Source organism: Heliconius melpomene, chromosome 1 (assembly GCF_056956725.1).
Source record: "Heliconius melpomene rosina isolate 202511_hmr_F chromosome 1, ASM5695672v1, whole genome shotgun sequence".
NCBI classification, from domain to species: domain Eukaryota; kingdom Metazoa; phylum Arthropoda; class Insecta; order Lepidoptera; family Nymphalidae; genus Heliconius; species Heliconius melpomene.
In genome coordinates, this window is record NC_140389.1 from 7,433,643 (window position 1) to 7,452,859 (window position 19,217).

Sequence of the window (19,217 nt, forward strand, 5' to 3'; positions counted from 1 at the left end):
TTATATATATGACGGCGCGCTGCTATGTATTAGTTTTAATTATAATTTCGCAATTATTGCATTTTGATTTTAATTGATTTATGTAATGGATTATATTAGAAGAATATTTAAAATGGAGCGGGTAACCCCGAATAGGGTAGTAGGTGTAGCCACGAGTTTTTAGCAGACGTCATTGGTTGACAGCTATGGCGTGAGATGTTCACCAATTAACCTATTGGCTCCTAATCTATTGTAATTTTGTTAATCTTGTGAGATTTATTGTAAAACTGTTATGTAAACGAGTAATAAGACATTGTGGAATATAAAAGTGACTTTTAATTAAACATCTCTGTTCCTACAACGCCCACAAATGAATAGTGATAGCCAAGACCGCTTTGAGGCCCCTTCTGATGCTTCTACATCAGAAGTGGGATTACCAGCAACGAATAAGGAACAAAATACAGAACAGAGTATTAAAATTTGACAAGATGTGAAAATTGTAAAAAAAATGTGAAGTTGAAAATTTATTTTTGACATGTCGAAACAAAATTTTACGGGAGCCATTGGTATCTGACATTAAGAAAAATAATGTTACGAAAGTTTAATTCTGATATTGCAAACCACAACGCTAGCACTTGGTGTGACATATGTTTACAAGAAAAACTTATTTTGGCAGTGATTTGATAATTACAATGAACAAGGCACAAAAAGAGGTAAAATAGAATTTGACAAAAACGAGATTGTGAGAGCAAAATCAAATAATAAGAAATTATGGAAAGTATTAAAAATAAGTTAAGTATTCTTGACGTTAAGAATATCGCTTCTGATTTAATACGGAATTCAAATTCCCCGCAGGATTATGTTGATATAGTTAATGAATATTTCGTTAGCATTGGTGGAAATCTTGCCGATCTTAAAAAAAAGGTTTCCCAATGTCAGTGGAAAACCACAAATAGATAATGTCAAATCGTCGTTCCTTTTACTTGATACTGATGAAATTGAAGTTGCAAGAGTTATAAATTCGTTAAGAAAAACTGACTGTGAAATTGGTGTAAGGGATAACGAACACAAACTATTCGAAAGCTATCTCACGGATAGAATGCAATGCACTAAAATAGAAGATATACCAGCATAAACCTTCCTATCAAATATGGCATTCCACAGGTATATTGGGACCAATGCTTTTTAATATTGAACTTACCTATAAACTTTGGAAAATTTGTGTGTTTTGCTGATGACACCGTTTTACTGGTAAAAGGATAAACCCGGGAACAAGCCTTTTATAATGCTCAGGCCCTCAAGGGATCGGCGTCATCTTGCTCAATCTAGTTTTTCCCGGAATTAAATGGCCACAATTAAAGGATCTGTTCTTAGCTAGATTTGATACTGTTGAGACTCCAGCTGCAATTTATGGCGATTACTCAATAGTGGTCCAAGAGAAGACGAGTGTTTATCTGCGTATGCCGGGCGCTGCTTATTACACTGTTCAAGAATATTTAGAGGATAAACATGTATGGAAATAATGTCTATCGGATGTCATGCAGGATAGCTGCCAGCTAATGTAATAAATATATTATACCATTGACTTTGAAAGGAGAAACTGTTGAGTTTCTTGCTGGCTCTTTTCAGCAGAACTGCCTTCCGAACTGGTTATAGCTTTTTGTTGATATGTCTACCTGACTATTCAAAAGTACTTATAATAGTCTATTTGAATAAAGAATATTTTGAATTTGAATATAGAAAAAGAGGACATCCGATTGGTGAGAAGACTACTCCGACTATGGGAGTGAAAAAGCCACTAATAGAAATATCACAGCGATGCTATAACTGTGGCAAGGCGGGTCACGTATCCAGTGATTATTGTGGCAATAGTAGTTGTAATAGCAATTTCTTATTTACGTTGTGAGATTTCAGATACTACCTCATCTCTACAGTCTAAGGAAGTTGGTGTGCATATGAAGGTAATTACCCCAACTTGCTTCACGTGTGGTGAATGCGGCCACACTGCAATGCGCTGCATCAGTATGGATATCAAGGCAAGCGATGAACGGGTTGAACGATGGGTGAATGTTTGCTCCATTCAACTAGCTATGGATCAGTTCTTAGATGAATCTGGTGAGAAGTTTTCATTTTGTTTCGGCTCTGTTGCCGAATGCTCTTTAATAAAGTCAGCTCTGTCGAGATAGATAATAATAAGTCATGTCAAGATGCATTTACCTGACAATCAGCTAGCTATTAGCGCAGCTATTATGAGTGGGACAACCAGGGCGAGTCCTTTAGAATTGTTAGTAGTAAAGGTTTCTATGCCTCTAAACTTAATGTAATTAGCCACGGATGAATTTGATTTGAATCTTATTATCGAGCAATCGACACGAGCAAAAGAAGTTAATGCTTCTTCTGAGAAGGTTTAGTTTGATAAACGTAAAGCAAAGTTAAAGAATTAAGTAGGTGATTATGTGCTGTAACCAAACCAAGCTTGACCCAAAATTTTAAAGACTCTTAAAAGAGCCCGTAAGCCCGTAGTAATTGGCTTTCAATTCTAGTAGCACGTAGTAGTGCTGGAGATTGCAAGCAACAAAATAAAGTCAGAATGTGCCGATGACGGCCATGTTAAATAGTTACATACCCTTTTACCCTGTAGTAGCCTGTGTGGCTAAGACAAACAAACAAAGCTAAGACAAACAAAACAAAAAAAAAAACAAAAAAATCTAGCTTTTGTGGCAACGACTAGCCTTTGTGGCAACGACTAGCCTTTGCGGCGATGACTAGCCTTTGCGGCGACGACTAGCCTTTGCGGCGACGACTAGCCTGTGTGGCGACGACTAGCCTGTGTGGCGACGAGTGGCCTGTGTGGCGACGAGTGGCCTGTGTGGCGACGAGTGGCCTGTGTGGCGACGAGTGGCCTGTGTGGCGACGAGTGGCCTGTGTGGCAACGAGTAGCCTGTGTGGCGACGAGTAGCCTGTGTGGCGACGAGTAGCCTGTGTGGCGACGAGTAGCCTGTGTGGTAGCAGCTGGCCTGTGTGGCAGCAGCTGGCCTGTGTGGCAATGACTAGCCTATGTGGCAAGTACTAGCCTGTGTGGCAATGGCTGGCCTGTGTGGCAAAAAGTAGCCCGTGTGGCAATGACTGGCCTGTGTGGCAATGACTGGCCTGTGTGGCAATTACTAACCGTTGTGGCAATGACTTGTCTGTGTGACTGTTAGCCTATGTGATATTGAGTAACGGGTGTGACATTTGTAAGATTGTTATGTGTGCCTTATACGAAACATTTCGTAGAATTTGTAATACACTTATAAAAATTGTAATCACTATGAGTTTTGTTGAGTTCACTGTTACATCCACTAAGGGAACATATTGTGTGGTCAGGAAGACCGAACGGGACGTATTGCAAAGCACTATGTTTATTGTTCACAGATTGAACCTATGCACACGAGGACGTGTGACGATGCAGGACGGCCGTGACGGCGCGCTGCTATGTATTAGTTTTAATTATAATTTCGCAATTATTGCATTTTGATTTTAATTGATTTATGTAATGGATTATATTAGAAGAATATTTAAAATGGAGCGGGTAACCCCGAATAGGGTAGTAGGTGTAGCCACGAGTTTTTAGCAGACGTCATTGGTTGACAGCTATGGCGTGAGATGTTCACCAATTAACCTATTGGCTCCTAATCTATTGTAATTTTGTTAATCTTGTGAGATTTATTGTAAAACTGTTATGTAAACGAGTAATAAGACATTGTGGAATATAAAAGTGACTTTTAATTAAACATCTCTGTTCCTACAACGCCCACAAATGAATAGTGATAGCCAAGACCGCTTTGAGGCCCCTTCTGATGCTTCTACATATATATATATACCTACCTACGTTTTGTCTTAAGCTGGGAGAAAAATATTATCCAATCCAATACAGACCAGTCTAATTTTATATAATAAAACGCGCTACCTGCAAAACGACACATCTATTAACTAAGAAAACTTATCTAAGAGACTCCTATAGATTCCCGTTCACAATAGGAGCATTCAAAGAAAAACGCCGTAATCTAACTTTATTAGAAACTTTCAGCCCTTAAATGTTATATTATATGTTCTTTCCTTTTACATAAGTATATAGGAACTTTGTATCTCTATTTCCTGATAGAATTCGTTCACGGAACGCATCCGTTGGGGGAGTTTTACCATTGTTTGTGATATCTCGACCAGAAATTATTGAGTTAAATTTGTCCGGAACCAATTCGCGGAGATGTAACGATATAAGCCGGCCGCTTTGTTCATCATTCGTTTCATCTTTATTGTTCCAACAAAAACATTTATTGCGTTGGTTGCTATTTTCTTTTTTTTTTCCTTTTTTTTTTTTGCGAAAGGCACTTTTCCGAGCTCCGATTTCCGTTTTAATAGATCGTTTTTGATCTGTAATTACGGATTTTTTTTATTGCTTTTCTTCCTTTACAATTGTTGGGTATTCATTTCTGCGATGTAATGACTCGGTGAGATTTTGCTCGAGTATGCTTGTTTGTGGTCGTGAAATCAGATTTCAGTAGGATATTTCTTATTTTTAAAATGTTGGTTGATAGGTTGGTAATATCTTTTCTAATGCAACATAAACATTTTCAATTTGAAATAATAGTTCCTGAGATTAATGTGCTCAATTACCAAATTCTTCATCTTTATAATATTAGTATAGAATTCTTTACACACCCGGCTCAAGAGGGCAACGTTCGCCTGACATTTTATAACGAAAAGTTCGCGTCGATGTAATCTAATAACAGATTGAATTTCGTAACTTGCACACCGACTTTAACTGAAAAAGCTTATTGCCTAATCTCTCTAACATATAGAATCTTTAAAAGAGAATTATCATTATATTTTATATCTAAGTATATAATAATTAAGCAATGATGAATAAAAATATGTTTCTAATACATTTTTTATGTAAGAAATATTATTGGCTAATAAGCACGTATCTAGAAAATGCCAACTGATGTCAGCCTTTTTACATCCCCTAATGGTCCACGAATGTCCACAAAGGTCTCTAAAAAAAATTGTCACAAAAAATCGAACCCACAATCAAAAGCTTAGCAGTAAAAAATCTAACTTACCTATCAAAGCGTGTAGGTATATAACATACTGTAAAAGCTCCACTGAACCCCACCCTCGGTGCGCATGCGCTTGCGTGCCCCATATCTATGAGATCTCACGCCAGCTTACTTTGTTTTATACGGTAAGCACGGGCCAGTAATTAGCCCTATAAACACTACTGGGTTTTGAAATTTGTAGATTACGATGTTTTTATTATTTGTTTGTTTTGTATGGAAAATGTATGGTGGTAGTGAATGATTTAATTGGCATGTAGTAGTGTAATTGCTGTTAAATGCTACATTAACATTTTTATATTTCTTTTAATATATTTAAAATATTATTTAACACTTATTAGGAAAGAAATATACTTTAAAAAAGGTTAAATATTTAAGCGTAACTGGATTCGAACACGGGTCGGTACTCTATTAAGCAGAGTGCTTTAGTGGTCAAAGCGCTTGGACGGTGAAGAGGTGCGGATTCAAATCCTGTGACGTTTAAAATTTTACACGTTTTCAATAAAAAATATTTTAACTTACTAACAAAAAAAAGGTAAAAACCGATAATCCAACTAATCTGAACTTACCACTTCGCACATATAAGTTTTAGTTTAGTTATCTTTCTAAGCCATAAGACCTCAAAGTCTCTTTAAAACTTCGACTGTCTAGCATTTGATATCAGTAAAACAAGTTCGAAGGTCCTTTACGTAATCTTAATCGTGTGATATCGTAAGATACTTTTGTCGCAGGATTTATCTTGAGACTCGGTAGCGTTGACTTCAGTCGCGTCACGTCCGTGAAACTTCTTTTGGCGGACTTTGAAACTTCGGTAACTATCAAACCGCTGGATCGCATCCGCTCTTATGTTGAAATGTGGCGAGATAGAGGAAATACTTTTTGTTTGTATATTCAGGCTGTATCATATGAGAGGGTAGGCCGAAGGAATTTTGTGTCAAGACACTCTCTTCTTCACTTTCTGGTAGTTAGAGTTTATGTACTTAACGTAACTGTGTATTCGTCTTCTAGACGATTTAAGATTCCAAAATAGAACTACATGAATAGTGTTCATGTAGTTCTATTTTGGATTTAATTAATTTTAATTAATTTTTGGACCACTTTCTATGTTTATAAAACTCATGTTATTAATTATTATCTACTGTTCATTTGCCTTGAAAAAGTATTTTTTTAAATCCCCTAAATGGGAATTGAACCCACAACCATCACATCAAATATTTCCCAACTGCACTATAACGGCGTAAAAATAACTTGTACAGCAAAATTAATGGTATAGTAAATTTAAACTGCTGTTTAAAAGTTTTAATTACCATTCACATTTATTTCAGTGTGAAGCTCAGTTTTAAACTAGACTTTTAATAGCTGGCGCAGGCGAAAAATCTATATTTTTCATACGTTAATTCTGAAAATTTACTTGTATTTAAAATACGGTGCATCTTGAATATATTGAAAACATAAAATCCGCTTACAAAATTTTATTTGGATGTATATTTAACTCGCTATTTTATAAGGTGGTTCAGATTTCGTTATATTTTTTTTCGCTTCACGCTATACCCCGTACATAGCAGAGTACCAGAGGGAACCTAATGTTAAGACACTCCGTTTCCATTAAGACAATTTCATTTATGCGAATATCAAAATGTTATCTTCACACAAGTAAAGCTTAATGCTTTTAAAAGCTTAGCAAAACAAAGTTAAATTTTATAAAAGCTCATATAATTAAATAACCAATTTAAAACTATTTGTTTGGAGTAATGCGGTTTTAAATCAAATATTACGCGAATTTACATAACAACAGACAGTTGCCAAATTAACGAACTGACGTCATACAAACTGAATGAACTTTGTTGTTTCTCGACATTCTCGACATTATGTTGTAACTACCTTAATAGTTGTAGGTTCAAAATTTTGTACCAATTTTTTAAAAAATTTAATCCACCTTAACATGAATGACTAGTCACTTTGTTCAATTACTTAATATAAATATATTACCTTGTTTTTTATATATTTGGCACTCCATTCTCTCCGTATTGAAATAGTTAAAAAATGAGGTAAGAGTTTTACTATTTATAATATAAATGTGTGTGTCGTGGATTTGACACTTTTTTCATAGCAGAATATGAGGAGAGCACCTAGAGTTAAAACTCTTCGTCCCTCTTTTTGCCGACTTCTTTGAGACATTACATTTCAATAGGCGGAACTCAACACTGCACTTTATCTAAATTATAACTTATCATATAAAAATGTAATCCAATGAGATAATGAACCCCAATGATTAATACTTGGCTGTCTTTTTAATGAAAAATGCCCCGCCCTAAGCTGGCACTTACATTCGCTTGATAGATGACGTCTCGACGGCGACACAACTTTCTTGCAGAAAGCGTTAATATTACTGTAGAATGTCTTGTCAAGAATTCAAAAATTCTTATACTTTATACCTATTTTGATAAAAGTAATATTTTAATAGGAAAATTATATATTACCAATGAGGTTATTTAAAAACTTTGAACGCCATGGTTGTAGATTCGATCCTTAATCTTCATTTCTCTGCTCTGGTAGGACAAGAAGCGGTGTTAAGTTCCACTACTCAACATACAGTATCCCATATCGCCGAAAAGTATTCCCAGTTTAATTATTTTAAGTGTTTGTACTTTATTGCGTTTAACCAACTCATCTGGTCTTAGGTGGTAAGTGCAAAACAAAGTCATTTATCACATGTGACTGTCTTTTTTCGAATTCAAATAAGAAATGACTAGAAGTTTTTTAGCCTCTCGCTGTATTCCACACGTAGCAGGATAGGCATAGGGAGCCTAGTGTTAAGATACCCCCCTTGCCCACTTTTCGCCGATTTCTGGAGGCATTTCGTGTTGAATGGCGAACCCAACGCCGTCCTTTGCCCAGAGAAAAAAGGAAAATATTAAATATTTCTTGTCCTCGAATGAGAATCAAACTCACAACCTGTTCCGATTACCGTTACTCATAAGTTAGTCATAAGTTGTTGCCCCTGCGACACGACTGGCTTTATACTAAGAAATAAAAAACATTACATTTATATAAAATATCCAGTAGGTGCAACAAATACATACATTATAATTAAAACTCGCCTCTCAAAGCCACGTCAGCTATATCCTTTTGATTGATGACGTCGCGGCGCACGTCGCAGTATCCTTGCATAAGTGATGTGGGTTCCTTAACGTAATTATGTGCAGCGAAATATATTGCTGATAGCTGAGATGGATTATGGGGTTACGAGGGTAGACGTGTACTTACCGAAGTCATGGTTTGTTTCTCCATGCATTTATATGGGGATATGTATGTATTTTCTTGGTAGTGTCACGTTTTATACGGCTTAAAGCAGGGTGGGTAGAGGGAACCTAGTGTTAAGACACTTCGCTTCGCATTTTGCAGTTAGCTTTTGAGACATTGCGTAATTTGAGGAAATTTGAGGGATTTGAGGAAATGAAGAAATTATTAAACATATTTCGGTTTATAAAATAAGGCTGATAGGACTAGTTTTAAAAAATTAAAATATATTTTTTAAAACTAAGGCTAAGTGGTGTTTTTTTTTATTTTCACATTGCAGTAAACTATCATTAAATAAAACTGCTTTTCACAAACACTTTTTAGAAAACGTATATTTTTTTATTGGAGTGTGGCGAGATTTTTATAAAATGTTTATAAATTTTTATACGTCTTCTAAAAAGTTTTTCTCTTTTCTAAGTATGGAATGATATTTTAAATATGAAAAAAATAGTTTTCACAATTCTGTGAACAAAAAAAAATAATTTATAAAATCAGTAGATAGTAATTTAATTTAGAATACATTTCACAGGCTAGAATACTATGATAATCATAATAAACAACATACATACAATTATCCACAACTCTATAGAAATGCGTGAATTCAAAAGGTTTACAAATGACGCGCCAGCGGAGCATCATTGAAAGGTTTTCACAAAATAATATAAGGACAAAAGAGCGAACGCCTATGCCGTTTTGATTAATAAGTGCCGTTGACATTCTAATTAACCCGGCTAAAAGTCAGCCTCTTTTGTTTTACTCCCTAAATGGGATGCTCAAATACCATCGCTGATATAGGACTACGATAGGAATTGGGGGTTACAGGAAAATTTCTAAATATTTTCCTGTAACTTTACATTTCGACAGTCGTCCTTCATATTTATGCATTTATGTTTTAATTTATATATAGATGTTAACTAATATAGTATATAAATTTAATTGACCTCAATTGAATTTAATTTAAATATGTTTAATTGTTAATTTGAATTTTCGCACTTATTCTACACTTCATACAGTAAAAATAAAGAAAATATTGCTTGTAACTGTTGTCTTAGTCCTTTAGGTAACGTCAATGTTCCTTATCTTTGCGACTATTATTTTCAACTACATATATTTTCAAACAACAACATACATGTCTATTATATATATTTATAATGTAAACTCGTCTATGCTCTACAGAACCACATGTCAACAACGCCATTAAAATTTAATCAATCCCGTACCAATACTGGCAAGATGAATGTCATACAGCCTACATACACATACATACAAACAAACATATATACATCAAAACACACCACATATCGGGAAAAGTGTCAAAGGCAGCCCTAGCAAAAATCTTTTTAAAGCTTATATCTTTTATACCTTCATCTGTTCGATGAATCGTATCTTACATCGAGCTTTGCAGCTTTTTCAGTATTTTCAGTATTAGTCAATACCGTACATGGTTTTGTATGAAGAACCCAGTATTCATAATTAACAGTCGGTTGTTGAAATTTAATTGGTTTTTTTATATCGACATTGATGGTTTTTTCACCTTTAATAACGTTTACTGTATCAGGAGGTTCTCATTAGTGCGTCTGAGTTTTATAATTCGAGCATGCGTTATTAGTGTTTGTTTTTAACGTCGACGCAAACAATGGGGTCTATATGCATGTTTTTGCATGTTCGTCTGTGGCATCGTAACTCTCAAACGGATTTTGTTCATTGATTTTGAAAGAAATTTCGTGTATTTAAAAGTATTTTATCTAACAATAAATAATTAGTTAAGTTATATTACTTGACAAGTACAAATTCAAATAAGAACATGGTCTAGGAATATCAAATATACGTTAATAATATAAATATATTAAAATAAAAATAATATATCTTTATATATTAAAAATTAAATTAGATTAAAGTACGATTCCTCAGTCTACATATAATTTAAAAAGAGAGAAAACACAGTGGTTTGCCACTAAGCTCGCTAACTCTGCTTTAAAACTTCTCCGTTCTGCAAAAGAGCGAATGTCTCGGATTAATCTCAAAACCATATCCATACATTCGTATTAACTGGGTCGCCAGATCCCAGATTTATTTCTCACTTCATACTTCACTTGATATAATCGCAACGCAAAGACGTAGCTTAATAACGTTTATTCGTAACGTTTGTAATGTAAATTTACATATTAAAACAAAAGCTACGGTGGAAAGTAAAGGTTTAAACTCTTAAACAATGCCCCGGCTGTATAGAGACGCCTAACCCCGTTTCCCGGGGTAAAAATATTTTTAAGCTGGCAACACCATTAGTGCAACGTTTTTCAGCGTTTAATTTAAATTTTTACTTCTATCTCTACGGTAATATTGCGATTTCAAAGTTTTGCGTGTATTTTTTTGTGTTGTCATTTCGTGATATTACCACTTAGGTGGGTTACACTAATTTCTAGAATTGCTTAAGATAAACTTGGATTGTTTTAATGGGGACCATTTAAAAGATTTTATATTTTTGTATTTAGTTTTTATGTTGGTTTGTTTGTTATTGTTTTCTAATGAACTTACCTAACCACGGCGACTATACTGTCAAATGAAAATAAGAAATGCTTGTGTACACATACATACATAACATATATTGTTAGTGCCAGAGGTATCTCTGATCGCAAGTTTACATAGCCTACACAAAGCCTTCCTCGATAATTGGACTATCCATCACAAAAAATATATGTATCTAAATAATATGTATATCTAAAGTTCGTTCTTAAATAAAATAGCAACCTATATCTATATATATAAAATCGAAAGGTCACTCACTCATCACGAAATCTCAGAAACTACAAGGGCTAGGAATCTGAAATTTTGCATAGGAGTTACTTATAGGACGTAGGTGCTCGCTAAGATGGGAATTTGTAATATTCGACTTCTAAGGGGTTGAAAGTTTGTATGAAACTTCGTTACTACAAATGCTAGGAGTCTCAAATTTTGCATGGACGTCACTTATAGGACGTAGGTACTCATGGAGACAGAAATTAATAATAACGTAATTTATGCAGGCGAAGCCGCGCATGGGCCGCTAGTTTATTATATAGGTACTATATTTTTTTTTGATTCGTGAATATTAAGTTAGAAAATTAGACGCGATGTTTTAAACCAGTGTCACGTCCACATTTTTTATCTGTAAATCATTTTGACAGTTGACGTTATATTTTTTAAATAAACATGACGTGTGACGTAATTTACATTTGACAGGTGGGGAATACTAAGTAGGTAAACGGAATAAAACACTTGGTTTAAGTCGTCGAATATTTAAATATGTATGTACTTTATACATATTGCCTGTTTGTCTGAAGACATCGGGTTCTTCTGTCTGTTTACGTGTAATTTAATAGTTAATGAACCAAATTCAGTTTTTATGTATCCACTTTATATAAATATGTAGAAAAATATATTAAAATTTGTCCACATATATTGGATACCGTCCTTGGACTAATTTGTATAATTTATATTTTAATGCACGTTCTAACGTTGAACTTCTATACTTATGTGGGCGGCACCTTATAAGTTCTTTAATAGATAGAAAATGAATTTACACGTTAAATTGATTAAAATAAACACATGCACAATTTCTATGAATTGGGCTTAAGAATTTTTTCGAGAACACTATATTTTTAGCTTACTGTATCCCTTATACACCACAGGATATACAAAGGGAATATAGAGTTAAGAATCATCTAACTTCGGAGACATTTGCGTATTAAGTGGAAGAGCGTCTTGTCAGAGCAAGGAGATGAAAATAATTCTTACCCCCAAGTAGAATGATGGAAACCATACATCCATCAAACACAACAATTGCATCATATATATTTACGCAGGCCGATATAAAGTCGAGTCACGTCGAAAACGTGCTAAACCCAGTATAGCACTGTGACGTCACATGACGAATGCACCTCCGTACTTCAGTTTTAAACGTAAAATATTGGTCAAACGACAAATATTTCAAATATTTACGCTGTAACGTTTAATGGAGATACAGTACAGCTATAACAATATATCTTTATTTTAAAGACAGATAGACCAATGCGGCCATTGTGAGAAAATATTATTAAAATGTTTATATATATTTTTTATTCTTTTATGAGAATGAGTTTCTTGTCGGCTTTCAGTAGAACTGCCTACAGATTTGGTGGTAGCTTCCTGTAGGACTCACGCAACTGACATTTCAATGTAACATGACGAGTCAGAAGTGCTTGTAATGGCCTTTTTCAATTAAAAATACTGGGATATTATAAAATCGAAGGCTGGGTTCAATCTTTATTTAGGGTTATGAGAGAGAATTGCGGTGTAGAGTTCTGCCACTAAACGCCATACGCAGTGTCTCGAATTCGTACGAAAAACGTAGTATGAAAACTCTTGAAACTACGTTACATTTGCTAAAAAGTATAAAACTAAAAAAGCTAAAAAATATGTTAATGTTATTAGTGAAAGTAGTTTATAAGAAAACGAAATTTCAAACGCCATTATGAAATTTGGAACGTATCTTAAATTAACGCGTAGGTCGTAGTTTCGAATCTTGTTAGATTCAATGGCATATATTTAAAAAGTTATTCTCTTAAACAATGTAGTGAGTTAAAATCCGTCCCATGTCACTCCTGTCTCTGTGTTAGGGTAAATAGAAAAACGGAGAGAGAAAAAACAGAACTTGTTTTTTCTTTGCTTACAGGGCAAAATAATTATGAGATTATACGTATTCATAATATTCCATCCATCCATCCATCCATCAGCCTTTCAACGTCCACTGCTGGACATAGGCCTCCCCTAATTCTCGTCACTCCGTCCGGTCCTGCGCCCTTTGAATCCAGCGGATTCCCGCTGTCTTTTTAAGGTTGTCGGTCCACCTGGTTGGAGGGCGGTAATATTAAATTATAATTATGTTTTTAGATGGAGTGTCTTAACACTAAGCTTAATTTTTCAACAATTTCAACAAAGAAATCTATAAAAAAATCAAAATAAAAAATAAATTTAAAAACAACGGTGCGGTGGTACTCCCATACAATTTGTAGAGCTTATTTTTGGTTCTTTACCGCGGGGTTCGAACTAAGGCTGTTACAGATTGACAATATCCGATTTCCCACACGGCATGTCAGAAGACGTTTTTAACCTATTTATATTGGGGATAAGCGCAATTGCTTGAAGTTTTTATTTACAATTATTTTTATATATTTTTTTAGTTAATTAGGTGGCTTCGGAGTACGTACTACCTATAAAGGCGTCATGGAGGAAAAGATAAGATGGTTTTTTTGAATGCCAGTAGGTCGATGTATCAAACCTCATTTGGGATAATATTAATATTTAACGTAATTTCTTAGGTAATGTCTTGAAAGTCAAATTAGCAACAGTGTATGAACAAAGTTCTTGTAAAATGAATGACTAAACTATAGTTTCTTAGTTAGATTTCTACAGGAAGGCTCTCTTGATTAAAGATAAAAGGCTTGTAGCCTTTACTGCTGACCATATTATTAACGGGTCAGCGGCGCTATTGACACTCCTGCTAAAGACATCCGCTAAGTAAAGAGTATCATTATGGTATAGTTGTTAAATATAGAATTTACGCGATGGTTGTAATTTCGTTTCTTTTATGGTTCACGTTTTATTACGCATATACTAGGTTGAGGCGGTCGCCGTGGCGTAGGCGTTCAAGCGTGCCTACGGTTGTGGGCTCGATTCCCAAAATACAATAGTGAAAACTGCATTAACATCAGTTAAGTGGTTTATGATGAATAAACGCAAACTATTTTTCTTTAATCATTGTTTTAGGTTCTATTGAATTGATACATACCCCCAAGAATGGAATAACGTATATACCTTTCATGTACAGGCAACGATCAGTTACAATTTTATTATATGTATAGATATTTTTATAAAATTAAATAAAATACTATACAAATCAAATCTATTGAGTTTCTAACGAGCGTAAAAATAAAAGAAAATAGTAAATAAATATCAATAAATCATATATATGTAATAGTTAGGTATATATTGGTTGAATTGGAGCAAACAAAATTAGACTTATTGTTCGTCCGCCACATTACAACTATCTCGGGGCCCGCCTTTCGCTTGCTTCCTCAGCGGTTTCCTGTTACGCTGTTGGTATAAGATGAAACCGTTGGCGTTTTATATGAAATTATTGGAAATATATCTTTTTTAACTCAACACTGTATAAAAGTATAGCAGGGTAGAGATAGAAAACCTAGTGACGAGACACTCCGCTTACCGATTTCCGCTATAAAGGCATAACGTAGTGGGTAGTATTCAACCCCGCGTCTATCTTGGTAAAATAAGAAAAAAATGAGTAATTCATTCTCAAACCACTACGCAATAATGGGTTTTAAATAAATAATAAATATTAATAATTACGTATAACATTTATCGTGTGAAATAACTTTAAGCCACTTAAATTATTGAAATTGTAATAATTTATTCCCGTGATTTCGATTCAAAAAGCGTTTATATAACCTTAAATTTATAATTTTATATTTGACTTTATATATTGTGGTATTCAAATTATTCTTCAATCCATTACTATATCACATACATACATATGTAAGACGTACGTGAATGGACAAGAGAGTGACATAACACTAGATTCTTCTACTCTGCTACATGCTTTTCTATACCTTTTTGTTCTATATATCAGTGTAAACTAAAAGTAGGTATCTAGTGTAGGACCACTCCGTTCCTCACGCACCAATTTTAGGCACAACTTGTATAGTAGCTTTCTTTGTTCTTCATTTTTGTAAATAACAATATATATTTAAAAACTTTCTCTTAATAGAAACTCAATAAACCTATATAGATAAGTATAAATTCAATTTAAATATTCTAATTAAACCTTTCACTACTGGCTAGCAACACAATGACTTACAAAACTGACATTTAAGTTATCTCGCTAATAAATCAGTCAGTCATCTGCTATGCCTTGAAACAAGATTGCCGTCCCGAAATAACACGATTAACCGAATGAAAGGGCCGAAAAGCAAATGTGATTACAGCGTTGACTAAAGAAATAAGTAATATTTCTTACGAGACTGGCCTCCGCCTCTTCTTTCTGTTTGTGCTTATTGGCTAGTTGTTCATAGAAATGTATGTATAAGGCTGTCGTGGCATAGTTGTGCTGTGTACGTCGTGCTGGTTGTGAGTTTGATTGGAATTCAAGATTTCTAAGATCTAGATTTAGATACATTTTTCGCCATGTGTTTGTGAAATCTCACATCAGCGAATATCTTCTTTATTTTTTTAGCTTCACGCTGTATCCCGCATGCAAAGTAGGTGGAAGGAACCTAGTGATAAAACACGCAGTTCCCGACTTTCCCCCTAATTTTCAAGACATTGTAAGTTGAAAGGCGTAACTCCACGAAGATCTTCTCCATAACAGAGTAAAACTGATAGACTACTAACATTTATTCGAGCTTTCGATTCACCAAAAGCTAATGGATCCGGATCCGGATAAATATTACCTCGAGTGGGGATCAAACCTGCAACTATTCTGTTACAGTCGTGCATAGAATCGACGATCACTATTTATATACCTATAGGAAAGACATAATAAAAAATACTCATTAGATATTCTTATATGAAGTGCTGAGAATGAAACAAGGTATAACTAGAGGTAATACTTGATCAAAGATAGGTTCTTAGAGTGTTTAGCCGAGCTAATATAAAATGCTTGTAGAGCATTGGGTACTTGAGTGTATATTAAATTAAAATGTCACTGTCTTCTGCACGCTGTAGTGTAGTAAGTTCACACAAGATATTGTTTATACATGAGTGAGTTTAAGATGTAAACTTTTATTAATTTACATTAAGAGTAAGGAAAAATTTCTATTAAATTTTCTTCGTGGTATTGTGCGATAGCGTCTGACTGTAATCACGGTGGTTGTGGGTTTGATTGCCATATATGGGAATGAGGTATTTTCATTGGTAGATGAAATGCATCGTTACTTCCGCTACTTAATAGACTGTTCTGTTCTTTCTAATATGGCGTTCCGAGCGTGCCAGTTGAGCACAAAATCACTTCGCCAGTGTGACGTTGAATGGAGAACTCACGAAAGAGGTTGTACGGTAAAAAAAGAGAAATAATATTACACAACAGAAAAATGCATGTTTTTAAGAGTGGTCCAGTTAAAATACTGCCTTCACCTATAACAATACAAAAAAAAAATTTATATACAATATATAAACAAGAGGGTTAGTAATCTAAATCTAAACTAAAATCTATACTATTATTTTACAAAAATGTTAGTTTAGATACTTAATAGACAATACTATGTAATAATGACAATTTAAAAATGTTACAATCATAAAATCACTATTATTTTATGACAAAATACAATATTTTGTAATAAAAGAGATGAAGCTGTACTTTTCCAGCAGAAAACTGATAAATCGTCGTCTACAAAGTTGTCACCCTTGGGACATCACAGTTAGCGATAGCAAACAGCGCAAGTTTATATTTAATCTCGGTCAAACATCTGAAATGGTACTCATTTAAACTGCCTCAAGAAAAACTCTCATGAATCAGCTTATTTTCAAAGTGCTACGTAAATCACTAAATTTATTTAACTTTTATATTGTTGCTGTCTGTGAAAGTAACCGAAAAAATAAGGCAAATAGTTGATCTTATTTTAATTCTCAGTATATAACACCAATTGTTAACCTGGCATCAAGGCAGTCGAGGCCGTTGTAGCGCAGACTCATAAACGTGGTCGCGATGGTTGCGAGTTCGATTCTCACAATCTTTCAAGATACAATAACCATATATATACCACATATGTATGTTACTTTTGTATGTTCCACATTTTCTTATTAATAGAGCATCTGATTTCTACACCTCATATTCCCATAGCAAATAAAACTGAAAGTGCATAATTAAACATGCAAATGCATTCCTTTGATCTCAACCAACTTAGGATACAAAACTATTTCCCAAGCCTCTTTACATCGGAACAAAAACTGGGTCGTCCCATTACCATACTTGATTGAGCAAGGTTTTATTGATAATGATTACATTCTGGAACGCGAAAGGTTCATAAAATTTCTGTAGAATTAATATTTAAAGAAATGGTCTGGTATTTGATTGAAATAACTGTCTTTTCAACATTTATTTTGACGTTGAAGCTAAATATTCAACCTTCACACTTTATCCCGCATACACTTAAAGGCAGAAAAAGCTTAGTGGCAAGACACTTCGCTTTCTACTCGAGTTCGATATATTTCACTTTGGGCCAATAAATTCCAAGACACTTTACGTCTTACCAAATCTCTTATGGAAACCTGAAAATAACCTTCTCCACTTCACTACCTCAAGCTAAATATTCAAATTGTGCAAATATTTACGATAAAAACTGAAATGGTCACAAAATTTGGAAAGTACCAAAAACTCACAGAAATAATATTTGATATTCATGAGTGATCGTGAATTCTCAATTGAATAATCAAATTGGCTTTGCATGCTGAACGAAATTATAATAAAGTGGAAAAAAAATCGGGATGGTTTAGACGAGCATAATTCAGAAAATATTTTTGGATTTTGCATTTGGCATGCTACTGTCGAAATGCAGCAATTTTAAATAGTTTTTGTTTAATATCTTCACGCAAATAGATAGCGTTAGGCTGAGGAAATGTTAATATAATAACACTCCGTTCCCTATTTTTCGTTCAAAGCTTTGTCTACTAGATAGATCATAGAAGAGAAAATAAATATTACCTCGAGTGGTGATCGAACTTGCAACTATTTTGTGTACAGTCAGATTGTATCCCACTGGGCTACGATAGCCTCAGTAATGAATACGAATATAAAGATCTTACGACTTAAACCAATTTCGACATATTATATATGTCATTAAATGTTTATATACTATAACTAGCGACCCTCTTGCGGCTTCGCCCGCTTTTACTACTGGATTATTCATATAATGTATGTTTGCAAAGCACTTAAGATAATGTGAAAATTAATTAAACCCTAATGCAACCCGCATTTTTTTAGTTTCAATAAGGATTTTCCTATTGTTTACACAGCAAGGATTTTTTAGTAGGTACCGTAATTATAAACCTGTGCTACTAATCTTTTCAAGTACTTATTAAAATATATTTAAATGACTATTTTTAGATAATTAAATGACTATTTTTAAACGGAAGAAATTATAAGCAAAAACCTACCTACTAATAAGTTATTAGTAATAACTACTACAAAAAATATGAAACCAAATATATCGCGCTGAAATAATACATTCAACTCGAATTATCCAATACGTGCAAACGCATCTAAATCTTCGTTGCTATAAAGTCAGGCGGGTTTTTTTTTCGAGCTTGTGGTTAATGCTGAAGAGGGTATTCTGTCCCTGATGAAAAGCAAGCACTACGTGGCTGCCTGTGAGGAAAATTAAAGAGAATGCATCGGCTAGGAATCAAACCCGGGCCGCCCGCGTGGCAGGCGAGCATTCTACCACTGAACCACCAATGCGTGTGAGGCAGGTGACGCGGCGGACGCATGGCGAGTGGCGAGCCGTTTCGCAGCAAGGATTTTTTGATATTGTAACAACTTCTAAAGTACTTATTAAAATAAAAAACATATGCTGAGAGTAAGGGATAAGTGAAACTTGAGTAACATACAGCTGATGTGTCAATGGCGGGATGTGTCAACAATTAAATGCGTTTTTCTGTAAAACTATTCGCTCACTATACGTTATCCTTAAAAGATAAAAATATGCTCTCGCGGACTTTTTTGTAGATCTTATTAAGAGGAACAATACTCCAGTACATTTTTTTCATGTAGTACTTACCATTAAAGCAGCGCATGAGCGAAAGTGTCTCAAC

General features: G+C 34.3%; 1 protein-coding gene and 1 long non-coding RNA gene across 2 annotated transcripts in view; both read left to right on the forward strand.

Moving 5' to 3' along the window:
• LOC146541147 (uncharacterized) overlaps nt 1-19,217 on the forward strand; it is a 261,208-nt gene that overhangs the window by 69,680 nt on the left and 172,311 nt on the right. The gene's annotated exons all lie outside the window — the stretch shown is intronic.
• On the forward strand, nt 17-3,736 carry LOC146541148 (uncharacterized). Its single transcript, XR_014878328.1, has 2 exons — nt 17-1,628; nt 1,720-3,736. It is a non-coding gene; the product is annotated as an uncharacterized LOC146541148 (long non-coding RNA).